This window comes from Chaetura pelagica, unplaced genomic scaffold (genome assembly GCF_000747805.2).
Source record: "Chaetura pelagica isolate M959 unplaced genomic scaffold, ChaPel_1.0 scaffold477, whole genome shotgun sequence".
NCBI lineage: Eukaryota > Metazoa > Chordata > Aves > Apodiformes > Apodidae > Chaetura > Chaetura pelagica.
Genome location: NW_009953956.1, coordinates 223,100 through 237,939, shown reverse-complemented (window position 1 = coordinate 237,939; position 14,840 = coordinate 223,100).

Sequence of the window (14,840 nt, the reverse complement as noted above, 5' to 3'; positions counted from 1 at the left end):
AGGGAAAGTACCCAACACCCTGGGCAAGCAGTAGAACCTGGGCTTATTTATTCCTAGGGCTGTGGTCCCACCACTGCACCCCTTATTCCTCTTTAATTATTAAAGTAGGCACAGGGGCTGCCTCAGCTCCCCCATGTGCTCCCACATGGGAGGGGCTTATCAGATGAGGCAGATGGCTTCAGAAATGGATGAACTGAGTTGCCTTATTGATGGGAACAGATGCACAGACAGAGGATGCAAAACTTGTTCTTATAAACTCTTAGGTCCTAAAGAGATGGTTAGGTGCTTGAAGGAATTCAGGAAATGTAAGGATACAGTGAGCTGCCAAAACCTCAGCTGAAATAAATTTTACACGGAAAAATAAAAGAGATCCTAAGGCTTTTTAGTGCTAAAAGACAGGACAAGAAATGCAGGTGATACAGCAGGATAGGTTAGGAATAATCAAAGTATGACCCCAAAAATCAGTGTTTGTGTCTTGTTTTCAAGAAGAGTGATAGTATGGGACAAGTCTGATCTCAACAGCCTACAAGACTTTAGATGCTTTTTGAAGAGAAATGGGAACTAAAATCTTTAATTAAATAAATATTTTCAAAATATCATATAAATGGAACATAGAAGCATATGCAATTTTTTGTGTCCAGTGGTACTAGATGCCATGCTAACCTGAGACCTTTCTCTGATGGGATAACTGGTTTTCTTGACAAAGGAAATACGATAGATCTCATCTTTATAGACTTCAGCAAAGCATTTGCTGTAGCACCACAGGGGAAATCATCAGTTAAAATGGAGGTTGATAAGGAATGAGCAACAGGTGGAAATGAAACCAGATTGCATGAGCAGGGAAGGCATCACATCGCAAGGAGGATACCTTAGCATTCCCCAGAGACAGGTCTTGACACTATCTTGTGTCACATTTCCAGTAATAGCCCTGGGGAGGAGGACCATGCTGGCTGAGTGTGCAGATAGCACAAAATTAAGAACATCATCAGTACAAGAGCTTGCTGTGCTGTATACATGGAATTTGGGACTGGAATAGAAAAAGATAAAGTTGAGTGTATGTCCTTAGGGACAATAAATGATGATTTCTGTGATTAGCTGAGACTTGCAGGTTAGGGACATGTAGTCCCAGGAGCAACCTGGCTGTACATGGCAATCCCAGAGTATTTTAATCCATCATGTGATGCCATGAAGGTATTTTTGGTAGTGCTAGTGAGGTGTTCCTGTCTGTGGGCATCCTGCTACTTCTGCTGAGCTGCTGTACATGGTTGCTCTGATCCTGCTTGAGATCTGCTTGGCATGAGCAGCTGGGGAGAAGGAGCTGTACCGCAGGCTGGCCCCAGCACTGAGACCCAAAGTTTCAGGAGAGGATACAAAAGCTTGGATCATTTGGGGCAGCAAAAGAAAGGCTGAGATAGCATATGATCAGTCACTGATAAATGCCAAGGGAATGAGCACAAGTGAGGGAAAAAGCTAATGGATGATGTTGACACAAAACCAAATGGACGTAAAGCGACAACTAATAAATGTTCTGATCACAATTGGATTCCCAGCCTTCAGAGAGCCCATATGCCTTTCAGCAGAAGTATATCTGTTTATAAGGCATTGCTTTATCTGATTATTTGGTGTAAAGCAGAGACTTAACAGCCTCATCCCATCCCAGTGTCCCTTTTATTCTCTGAGTGGTGGGATTTGGCCCTTTCCCATGGTGGGATGGCTCATCACTCACTGGAGGTGCTGTAGGAGGGTGTAGGGGATGAGTGGGTGCATTCCCCAGGGTCCCTGGGCCATTGGGCTGAGGTGACTATCAAGTGGAGAGTGATTACATAGGGTCATTCAACCCTAGAAAGGTAAGAGGAGGCAGCAAGAGTGATTACATTAAGGAGCCATGGGGAATATAGACCTTCCAGTGCTTTTCCTCAACCCTCAAAAGTACCTCCTGCATCCAGACCATTATTCCCAGGGCTGTGCTGCTGGAGGTGCAGCCATTTGTGCAGCATCCTGAGGCAGGGCAGGTCCCAGGTGCAGCGTGCAGTCTGCCCTCAAAAACTCCACACTTTCTTTCTTCTCCCTCTCTCCCCACCTCCCCCCCCCCCCCTTTTTTTTTTTTTTAAATTAGGAGGAGTGGTGCCTGTAACATTTGCCAGACGTCACATAGAAGCAGTAACACATGCTGAGAGCCTTGTGTATCTCACAGATGTTGGAAATAATTCTACCTCTAATAACTCAAAATGTTTCCCTACCTTCCAGGTGAAAATAGCTCTATTCCCTAGATCTCAGTAGGGATTAGGGGTTTAAATGAGATTGATATTTTACATCAAGTAAATTTTAATTTACAAATGGGGAAAAAAAAAAGTAATATAATTTTCTAAAGCTGAAGCATCATCAGCTTTCCCAAGTTCCACAAAACTGTAATGGTGAGTCACTGGGAATTCAAGCATATTAAAGCAGTTGTTTTCTAGGCAGAACTGAAAACTTAGCTGGAAGAGGTTTTCTGTGGGTGATAATGTGGAAGGAATGGGTCGTTTACTGAGAATAGTTTGTCAGCATCAGTCTTGCAGGGACAAGTCCTCCTTGAGTCACTGTCCACTGCCCTGTGACTTTAAAGCAACACCAGTATCTCAGTGTTCTGATTCCTCTATTTATTTTCTTAGTTTTTTTCTTTTTTTTTCTGGTAAATCCTGAAATGACAAATCAGAGCATCTCTAACAGGTATGAAATGTTTATATAACTAGTGAAAAAGACTTAAAAAAAATAATTACACACAGAATTTCCTTCACAGTTACTTAGTTGCCCCTCTAACTGTTATCATAGAATCATAGATCAGGTTGCTCAGAGCCCTCAATCTCCATCTGTAGCCCCTGTGTTACAGTATGTCTCAGGGCTCTGGTTCTCAGCAGCCCTTGCAGGAAGGATACTATGAGAAGAGATGCGGGTCTGTGTGTACCAGCAGTTATGGAGAAGAGACCAGGAGACAGTTCCCAGAAATGTTCCTGGGGGATTCGTGCTCAGGATGGTGCTTGTTTTTATGCAGTTCAAGTGTACAGGCCTTTACATCCAACACTTAATGATACCCAGCTTAGTAATCTAGGACCAGATATATTTATTCTGTGTTATTTAATACCCAGATAACTACTGCTGGGGCATTTAATGAGTTCTTTAAAAAAATAAACAAAATCCACTGTGAGCCACACATACTCACATACCTCCGGCCTTATTTCATGCACTTAATGGACTCCAGCCTATGCTGCTCTGGTAGTTAAAAAATCATCTATTATTATCACTCCAGCATTTTTACTGCTTTTTTTTATTTGCTCAATCATTTCACAGTCCAGTTGTTCAGTTTTGGTCAGGTGGGCTATAAAATACTTCTGTAACAAGTTCAATCTTTGCAACATCTCTGGCCTCCATCTATAATGATTTTGCACCGTCGCTGGTTTCTCCCAAATCACTGCTTTTGTGAACTAACAAATCTTCTTTGTAGGCAAACACACCCCCCAAACACACACACCTCTCTCCCAGCATCTCCCAAACAGCAGTAGTGTTTAATATGCTTGGTTATTCTGTCCCCATTGGTAAGATTTCATTTTAAATTATCTGAATCTGAATAAATGAAAATTTGCACTGACTGAGCACCAATTTACCCTTCCACCTACCCATGCTTTTGGGCCACTTTCCGGGCTGTTTTTCCACAATCCGGTTTTCCTTGGCTTTTGGGGATTTGTGTGTGTGTTTATACTCTTTGTTTTGTTTTGTGATTTGCCCAAGCAAGAGGAGGACAAGCCTGGCTGAAGCCCCATGAAGGGTCTGTTTTGTTGAATTGAACCCCTATGTGGTGGCTGCCAGGCTCATTCCACACTGAGGGATCACTGGGAGTGGTGGGTGAAGGAAAGGCTGGGACCATTTGCCTCCTCCAGCCTGAGGAGCTGCCCAAGCTCCCAGGAGGAGTGGGGAGCCCCAACTTGTTCTTCAGAAGCCCATGGTCCAGTCTGCCCCACCATGGGGAGATGAGCTTCTTGGTGGTATGGGTGTGCTCTGGAAACCCTGGGCACTCCTAAGGGGCATCATATCCTCTCCCCCTTCCCAAGATCTACCTATGCCTCTGCCAGAATGATATCTATGTCCAAGACACAGTTAAGGAATATTGTGCCCAGGCCAACCCCAGTGTTCATGAGTCAACCCAAGGCTGTTGAGCTTGGTATTGGATTCAGACACTTTCTAGAGGTCCTTGTTTGGTCTGTGGGCTCTGAGCCTTTTGATGCACACAGATTCCTGTGTATTCACATGTGAAATAAGAAACAGCAGATTTAACAAACCACATATTAGGGATTTGTGGAGGAGTCATGACTCTGGGTTACTCTGCTGAAGCCTATGATGGGAAGGAGGAAGTTCAGCTTCCAGAGAAGCTGTTGTGCGGCTCATGACATAGTAGGGCACTCACTCCTGCCCTGTGGCTCACAAGAAGTAAGATTTTGGCATCCCACTCAAATGTGCTGCAGTTCAACTCTCGGTGAGGAGGGGCAATGGAGAGATTTAATCTATAAGCCCACAGAAATTTTAAATAAGGAAAGTTCCTTTGATTTACCTCTTGCCTTCAAATAGCCGTATGTTCCTGTGAGCTGGACCTGGCACTGCCAGCTGGCAGCTCCTGTTGGATTGGCTCATTGATTTACTTTGTGTTTAAGTCAATGGAGGACTTAAAATATCTGGGAGGCTTATGCTGCAACCCTGCTCTGCCTCACTCACCTGGCTGGCTCTGATTATCTCCTTCTCTGTCTGTCATACCAGCCAAAATCACTTTCTAGCCCTTTCCCACAGGTAAACATCATCTCCAGCCCGTGATACATTTTGTATCTCTCCAGAAAGTAATACCTATAGAAGTCAGCACTTTGGTGATTTATGTAATTAAAATATGATGGATCAAGTCATTACAATTCAGCAGCATTGCTACACGTGTTCACAACTACACAACTTGTCTCCAACTCTGCCTGCCCCATCATCCCAAGATGACCTTGCTTTATTACTTAAGCTTTTACTCTGTATCAGAAAATTATGAATAGCAGAACAAACAGAAGAGTGGAATTAAAACCAAGAGTGCCTGGTATATTTTTCTGCTTGTGTTTACTTTGTCACTTCAAAATGACAGCCTTGAAATTCCTGCATGATCTTCAGCATATTCTAAAAATGACAGCTACTATAATTCAAATTTACTGCTGTATTTTTTTTACTAGTAATGAAGTTGTAAATGCAGCATTTCTTTCATTACCTATTCATTAAAGATATGACATGAAAACAGAGTTACCATGGAAATGGCTCTGTGAATTCTGAGTACATAATAAGAATTTCATTGTTTACACTACAGCATAGATAACTGATGGCTGTTGTTGTTGCTGGTAAAGTCTTATTTAGCCTCAGGAATGCTTGTAGGGGGAAAAAGGTTATGCAATTGGTCTTCTGCTAAGTGCCTGTACACAAGCAAAGCTCAGTAAAATCATCAGTGCAAGAGAGTTTTATGACAAAAAGGACTGAATATGTTGTGAGCTTTAAATCTCTGAGCATCATTTGGAGTTGAATATTTAAACATTCAAAACAGAGATAGCCCAGTTCCGGTGTTACTAATAGTCTCATTGCAGATCTAATGCCTATACATCTCATATAAATACATTAGCATACCAAAAATTTAGGATTTTTTATACTTAAACTGAAACCAGTACATTTTAGTAGCATGAAAGCAACAGATTCAATAAACAGAAGTGTCAACAACTTTGGAAAAAGGTAAGATGCTAGAAACCCTTCTTTTTTTTAGCCCCAAGTCTTGCAATTTCAAATGCAATCATGAAAATCAGGAGCAGCATCCTCTAACTGTAGAGCAAGGGCTGCTCTGTTGTGCTGGACTGCACCTCTGAAAGGGATCTACTTTTATATGGAATGGCACTAGAAGTATTCCTAAATACCCAAATGCCACCGTCACCCTTTGACAGCTAAACTCAGTGAGGGTCAGCAACACTTTTTCTAGTAGAAAGGTTTTAATCTGGTTCTGCACAGCTCTACCAAAACTTAGGGAAAAGGTCTGGGCCTTGGTAAGAATAAGTAAGTCAGGATTGTCATTTGTGCCACAAAGCCCTGAATGCCTGTTCCGCATTTGAAAACCAGTTCATTCTAGGGAATGAGCCATAAACAGAAGCGTTATAGATACTGTGTTATAAAATAGAGTGGTAATGATATCTCCTTTGTGCCTTAAATAAACATTTAACTGCCCCTAGTTCTAAATAATAAAATATGTACATCTGCACAAAGATGAGGAATCTGAATGTAACTGGGCATGTCCCAAGTCCTTTGATGTCCATGACAAGATTCTGGTTGATAATAAAGGCACGGAAATGGGTTGTCTGATTTATATCAGTGCTCTCCTGTTCCAGAGTCGTTTGCACTAGGCAGCAGTAATCACTCCTAATTGCAGCTGATTGGCAGAATAACATTAATGACATCCCTGAAGCAGCCTGTGATTCATCTTCCCAGGTCCTTTGCAGAAGGACTGTTTCCTCCCAAATCTTCCCGTTGGTGACATAACAGGTGGAGAGAAGAGACTGTCCCAGTGACAAGCCCAGCAGTGACAGGTACAGCCCTAGAAACCAAGTCTTCCCATTCCCAGCACTGTGCCAGGAGTCATGTTGACTCTCATTTTAGTAGAATTTGGTAAGTTTGGGGAAAAATGAGACATGGCAGCCCTCAGATATAATAGCTTAAAACAATAAGACTGTGAAGAGCATTGGATGGGTCACCTACATGTAAATAGCAGCTAGTACTTTCTCCTGTGAGCCAGTCTGCCATAGTGTAGTGATAACCATATTAAATCTGTCTTTATGAATAATTTGATACTTCCAGTATTCTGAGGGGCAGCCACAGACTGCAGTTATTGCACAGGATGAATAATAATTTTTTAGGAAAGGATTAGAGTGTTATTCCTCATCACATCTGAAGCTACTTTAGGAAAAGAGGTTTAGGCTGTGGGGAGACTACATGCTACTGTCCCACATTCACCAAGAACTTATAGTTTGCCTTGGAGATTACATTTCATTGCCTTGAGTGAGAAAAGATAGTTAAAATACTAGATTCTCTCCTGTTCCTGGTAAGAATTACTTTCAACCTTCAGCTATTATAAGGAGCACAGCTATCCTCGCACTTACCTTGGTGCATAATTCATGTTTTGCTACAACAGAAGGGTTAGAAGGAGAAGTTAGGTTTTTTGAGTTTAAAGTTTTGGGGGGTTGGTTTGGTTTGGTTTTTTTTGGTAGTGTATTTTGAAATTTATCTTGTCAGGTATTGCAGTGCTCCAAGCTATAGCCAGGAAAAAAGAACCAAGAATATTTCATATCACTCTTATCAACCTTATCTTGACCTTCTCACTCTCTACTAGGATGAGAGGGAACAGCCTCAAGTTGTGCCAGGGGAGGTTTAGATTGGATATTAGGAGCAATGTCTTCCCCCAAAGGGCTGTCAGGCCCTGGCACAGGCTGCTCAGGGCAGAGGTGGAGTCACCATCCCTGGACAGATTTAAAAGCCATTTAGATGTGGTGCTGAGGAACACAGTTTAGTGGTGGCCTTGGCAGTGCTGGGTTAATGGTTGGACTGGATGATCTTAAAGGTCTTTTCTAACCTAAATGATTGGGTGTTTCTATATTGTACATCTCTTTTGCATGAGTTCAGCTAGCATGTAGGAACATTCTTTGGCTTTGGCTCAGCTTGGTCAAGCTACTCAGCAGCTGACGGGCGGTCAACAGCGTGTGGCACGAGGGAGGATCTTGCTGTTGATTACCAAATGTAACTCAGATTATTGAAGCTGCTCAGATTGATGATCTTGATAGTATTTTAACTTTGCAGAGCATCTGCACCATATGTGATCCCACCAGTGTTTTGTTAGTTGAATCACTGCTGTGACAGAGCAAAGAAAAAGTATTTAAATTGTATCTTCTGTTGGAACCAGTAGGCAATGTTTTGCTTTTGATAAAATTTCATCAGACACAAAGAGGATAGTTAAATGAAAAAGGAAAGCTGTTTGAATAATCAGCACAGTGGCAGTCATATTAACTATAAAGACTTAGACAGTAGGCTACATTTTTTATCAAAATTGTTTGTTTGAACCTGTTTTCGTTGACAATTCAATCATTTATTTTCTTTCACAGTGTTGTAAACTATTTTTACTGATTTTATATGTAAGGTCAAATTTTTCTGATTAGATAGAAGAGCACAAAAGCAGAAACATTCTTCAGCTGTCTCCTAAATGGAATGATGTGCAATAAAACAAAGAGTCTAGGAGGTTTGTCTTGGTCTGAAGAGTATACCTGGCTCCTCACACAGAGTTTTTCTCTGTGTAGTACTGCAGGGAGAGAACAAGCAGGAAATTCAGCCCTCCCCAAAACCTCTTTGAGGGTTTGGGGGTCCCAGCTGCAGCTGGTGTCCCATTGCTGAAGGATGCAGGGGTATTTGTACTATGTCCAGCTTAGTCCAAATTTAGCTTTTGCATTAGTCTCTGGGGCCCCTTCATGTCCCTTGTCACAGGATACTTACTGCAGGATGTATAGATGAGACTGGGGGTGTATATTATTAACAGAGGTATTTCACATTTTATTGCATTTCACAGTTCTAGTTCTCCAGGCTTGTTTTCTGCACAGCAGGGGCAATTTGCACGTAGTATCTTTGCTGCTGGACTGTGAACATTCATGCTACATGAAGTTAAGCAGCTGGTATAAAGCCCTCAGAAGTAGAGTTTCATAAAAGAAGTGCTGACACACTTTTAATTGGAGTGCTGGATGCCACGGGAGCACGGTGTCATAAGCCTGGGTAGTCAGTGTATCTTGTTTTGCAGCTTGCAATGTCCAAGTTCTAGGGCACGACTGGCTTTATTTTTAATGCAAATTATAGCTCATTTCCAACTGTTGAATTGCAGGTGCTGGGAGCCTTGCGTGCTCTTAAGACTCTTATTAGTCATTCGAAGAAACTGATGATCTGAAGAGCAGGCAGATCTTTGCAGGCAGGGGATAAACACAATTGTTTGCTGTCAGGGTGGTTTGTTTTTTTAAAACACTTATTAAAACTGCTAGAAACCATGCTGGTTAAAGTGGAGTTTGCAATTTTCTGAGTGCTTTGTCTTTTTCAGAAAAATTCATTATAATAACAGAGTAACCCGGCTGACTCTTCTTGTGTAAAACAACAGACTCTCTGGAGATACTAGAGGGATAACAAAACAAATGTACAATGTCCTGATAGAAATAAAAAGTATTGATCTGATGAATATTGCAGCCTAAAGACTATATGTTATTAGGGTGTAATGAAATCTTGTTGTTTTGGCTTCAGAGATATAGCACTCTTGCTGATCATGACAGCACTGAATTATTCAGAAATCACATCTTTGCTAATACTTGGATGTTTTAGAAGATGCTATCAGCCTCCTTGTTTCTTATAGCCTTCTCTCACATCCAAATGTCCTTTTTTGTCTCTAAATATTTCATAGATGCTTGAAATAAAGCCTTTTCCTCCTGCTTTTGCTTTTTGACAGCAGCTGAGGTTGTGGTTCATCGATACAGTAAATCTGGCACTAAGGCTCTTGGTATTGGATCCAAAATGCCACAGGCAAGTGATGCAATGAGCTGATTCAATCCAAACTGACTCTTATAGTTCAAATGTATTTGAAAATTTTTGATAGATTGTAGCATGAGGTTTTCTGCTGAATCAGGTGTTATCTGTACTCCAGGAATTTTTTCTCATCTTCTTTGGCTCCTTTAGCAGAAATGTGATTGTGTGCCCACTCCTCTTGCAGATCAAATGTGTGTGCTGGAAGGCCAGGACTGTGCAGGTCGTTCCTGGCAGCACAACCTCTGCCTGAAAAGAAACTTGTTCTATCACAGGGAAAAGAGAAAGTAGAGGTATCTGAGGTGCCATATCCAATGTCTGAGACAACTTAGTAGCCATTCTGGAGCAGCCCCCCCGGGACGCGGGTGGTATCAGTGGGCTGTGGGTTACACTATTTGGATTATCAGTCCTTCTCACTGAGCAGTCTGTCCATGGTGATGTCCATGCTCTGCAGTTGACCCCTCAGTGGGTTTGCTGCTGGACCTGCACTCATGCTGCTCATCAGTAGCCTGGCTCAGCAGCAGTGCTGCAGTTTGTCTGGAGTTGTTGCCTCCAGAGTTGTCTCTTCTCTGTAGCAGGCAGTGCTCCAGCTCTCTTCCCTGGGCTGTGAAGTTACTGGCCCTGGAGAGCACTTCCCAGCTCCATTGTGGCTCAGGCTCTCATGTTTCCTTCTCAGGGACATACGGCTCACAGTGGAGTGTACCTCCCCATTATTTTAAACAGCACCAGCTCCACTGGTTTCCCGCCCTTGCTCCTAGTCATGAAGTTGGGTTTATACATGGGTCTATCCATAGCTGTGCCCAGTTTCATTATTTGGACATAGATGAAAGACCACCTGAACGTTTCAGAGAGACCATCCTCTGCTGCACGACTTCCTACCCTTCCAGGCTTGCTTTATTCACCCAAATGTCCTTCACTGCTATTTTACTTGAAATCAATCTCTCCAGCACTGATTGGTATGTCAGATTCCCTCTGTAGGCCAGCTTGCTGAACACTTTTATTGTACTGCCTGCAGGCAAAGGGGTCCCGTAAAGAGTCCTCTAGATTGAGCTCAAGGTCACAGGTCCTAATAGCTTCCTTAGGTTGGCTGCACACTTCGTCAGAAATTCACTTTCAACCAGATCTGGCTGTGGAATTAAAATCCACTCAGCTTTAGCACTGGGGAAAGATGTTGTGCAGAACAGATCATCACTTATGAAGTACTTACCTACAGGCTTCTCTAGAGTACTGGTGCTTCCCTACAGGGAGCAGGTTCTGGCATCAGGTAAACTTCTGAAGTCAGGCACCTGACTCACTCTTCTAAAAATGAGCAAACAAATTCAATAGTTAAGTATTAGCAGTTCAATGTATAATTAAACATTTCTTCTACTGAGTCATCTGTTTGATCCCTCTTATCCCTGCAGGCAGTGGTGAATCCTCTGCATTTCACTGCTCAGCCTAACTGCAGCTGGTTGCAGTTCGACTGCAAACAGGGAATCTTGGTTGCTAATTACATCAAGCCTTATGGGCTGCATTTAGGAACCATACACAGGCTGAGCAGTGGAGTGGAGAAGAAGCCCCCTCTGTACCAGAAGCCAGCAGCTTGTGTACAGAGGATGAGAACCATCCCCGCTGGATCACTGAGAGGACCTGGGGCAGCTTTGGGCTAAACTGCAGCCCTTACAGCAAAAGACAAAAAAACCTGAAACTTCATGCAAAAACTAGAATAATAGAATCTTAGAATATGCTGCGTTGGAAGGGACCCATCAGGATCATCAAGTCCAACTCCTGTCCCAGTGTAGGGCACCTCTAGAGTCACACCATGTGCCTGAGAGCATCATCCAAACAGTAGGCTCTGTTTGAGATACCAGAATGGCATTTGTGTGTCTAAGCCAGGGATCAGTTCTCCTGTCCATGTAAGATGCAGACATTAATACAGCCTTTGGCCCCTAACTCTTCCCCAGAGATTGTTTTGGAGTTAGTCATCCGGGACTGCACAGAGGTGGTCTGGCTGCCCTTCTCCATGCCAGGCTCACCCAGACTGTTGATGCATGTGGCTCTACACACACATCCTGAAAGGCAGTCATCAGGAGATTGTAAATTAATGCTGTGCTCCTTTTGTTCAGAGCATTTGAATGTTCTTTGGATCAGCACATCCACTTCTAGAGAATCTATCTTTCTTTGGAGAAACATGTAGAGTTTTAAAAATAGGAGGCCTTTAAACCTCTTATACATCCTGGAGTGGATTAAAAGATCAAGGCCTGGTGCAGGTTTGTCAATGAACTACATAAGGATGAAGTAAAGTGCTGAAGCTGAACTTTCTATGTGATCCCTCAGAAGAGGTAGTAGGTCTGCTCAGGCAGACCTCACTCAGGGAGCAAGCAAGTTCTGGACAGCCACATTTGGTGCTTTTATGTCCATAGATATCAGGATATCCTCCTACTGCAGTCCCTCTGCCTCTCTTCTCATTTGGTATAATTTTTTCCTTTGCCTAAGATGCCTTTGTTCAGTGGTTTTCTCTCAAAACACACAACAATAGGTTGTCAGTCTGTTTTATCATACATCTTTGTTATTACTTTGGGGTTTCTGTAACTGTCAGATAAAGGAAAATAGCTAACACTTCTCTCTGGAGGCATTAAAGATATTATTATTGTTTCATTATACATATAGCATTATCTTCTTCTTGGTTTGGGTCATTTTAAGATACACTGCTCTTCACCTTTATGTTCTGCACATTACCTGCTTTTGTGTGTAACCTTTCCACAGTAATATAGAGAGAGGTTTCAAGAAAAACGTCCACTTCTGTTGGATATTGTTCACCTTGAGCCATGTTCTTCCCATTTATGGCATGATTATTTTCATAGCAACCACTTTTCATACAACATAATGCAAATGAATGTGGAACTGCACCATCCCTGTTCCACTCTCAAAAAGTTAAGTAGTTGCTATAATGGAAATGTTGCAATAAGGTGTGAGGTAGAGGCAATGGAAAACGAGCAACTACCAGGATTTGACAGGAGAGAGTTTTTGTATGTTGAGGTAGAAGAAGGACTGAGGTAAAATGGCAATGTGGAAAGCAACAGTGAACAGAGTCTTTGAATATTGGATTTTTCTGCTTCTGGACTTGAGGTACAGGAAACACTGTATTAGTTTAAGTAATTACCAAATAATTTAATATTATTTTTTTGTCAAAATGAGAAGAAGCAGAAACAAATAGTTCAGATTAACCAAATATTTTGGTCAAAATATGGGAAGTCGTGTATTTTCCAAATTGAACTCAAATGCAGTTTTGGGTCCCTTTCCACTGTGTCAGACATGGTGCCATTCTCACATGATTTTTTAATTATTTTTTTAAAAGAAAATAGGAATATTTAAATAGGAAAAAAACTTGTTTACCATGAGGATGACAGAGCCCTGGGACAGGCTGCCCAGGGAGGCTGTGGAGTCCCCTTCTCTGGAGATATTCAAGACCCCCCTGGATGCAGCCCTAGGTAATGTGCTTCAGGGGATCCTGCTTTAGCAGGGGGGTTGGACTGGATGATCTCTAGAGGTCCCTTCCAACTCTGACAATTCTGTGATACTGTGAACTCACTGTGACCAAAGAAGGTGGATTAAAATATCAAATGGATAGTGTAGACTTATATGGCAACCAAGATTTTCTTCCAGACTTCTGTCTGGAAAGGAATCCATTTTAAGATTGCTACCACAGGTACTTAGAGACACAAAAGACTCCTGTTACCTTCCATTACCTTTTGATCTAACTCTTGAAGAATTGCTACAGGATATTAAAACCCATGGTGAGCATTCTCACAGAGAAAACATGAGAGCTGCAAGTCCTGAAGCAAACCACATCAGACACTCAGTAGACATGTAAAGAATCTATGTTAAAGGAAGGCCTTGGTGGGAAAGTTTGCAGGAGTAGACAGGTAGTGTCAAACCTGCATGCATAATGTAGTCCCTCTGTGCTTGTGGAAAATGATGGTTTCTTTAGTTACATGGTCATGTGCTATTTTCTCCAAAGGACTCATTCAGTGCTCAGAATGCACAGAACAAATTGCAAGGGCAAGTTCCATCCTGGTTTTCATTCAGCTGGTGACCTTCCTGCCTTATTTTGTGTACACTATCCAGACTTTGCTCACAATGTACCTTAAATATAGAGATAATAATCTACTGTAGTCTTGATGGTAGTATCTGAGTCCTTTGTGTGCACCAATCAACTCAGCTTCACAACAACACACTGATAGGAGGAGGATCAGACTTTGTCCATCTTGCTTGTCACTCACCCCCCCTCCACACCAACCACAGTAACAAGGGTGAATTCTTACAGCAAGCTGCAGTTTGTAGGAAAACATAAGTATTTTCCACAAATCAAGCACCAGCATCTTTTCTGTGTCTCTCTGAAGCTCTAGGATCAGTATTCATGCCCTTCCACTTTTGGGCTCTGGGCCCTTAGAACGAGATGTGAGTTCATTTGTTGCAAAGGATCATGACAAAGAGCAAAAAAGATGTTTAGACTTGTGTGATAAGCCAGGAAAATACAGTCAATTTCACATTGACTTTACAGTTATTGTTGCAATGGGATTGTTTTCCTGTGTTTGATAGATTAAGCAAAGACGTTTTCCAGAGGTCACTGTAATTTTGCTTTTTAAGTTGAAAACAAATTTAGTCTTTTAAAACTATAGATGTTTAAAAATGGCATTGCTTGAAAAATGTAGATGTTCATGTTCCCTCTAAATTAGGAGAAGAGACTGTTGTATTTTTTATAAAACAGTAGAATACCCTCAGTATTTCTTCTTGAGTTGGGAATTCTCTGTGGACACCAATATTTCTCCATCAATGGCAGAGAGAACCTGTGGTCATGTAGGCTCCTTAGATAAGGTACCTCAATAAAGCATCTGTAGTCTGTAGTCTCCAGCCTGAGGGTGGCTCAGGAGAACAGAAAAGTGACCCATCCCCAGCATGTTACTGCACATCAGCTGGCCTGGGTAACTGTCTCTGTAGGCACTTCCAATCTGTGTCCTCTGCAGGGCAGCATGTTTTCCCAGGGGAGTGTAAAACAGAGAGGGCTGAGTTTGCTCAAGGGACCGTGTATTTTCTGTGCACTCAGAGAAGCATGCTGACCAGCTGATGTATGGTAACTTACTCACCTGATATAATTTGTGGTTTGTGTGCTGGAGCCCTTGTACTCTACAGTAATGAGGTTTTAAAAAGACAGATGCTTCCTCAGCTCCAAG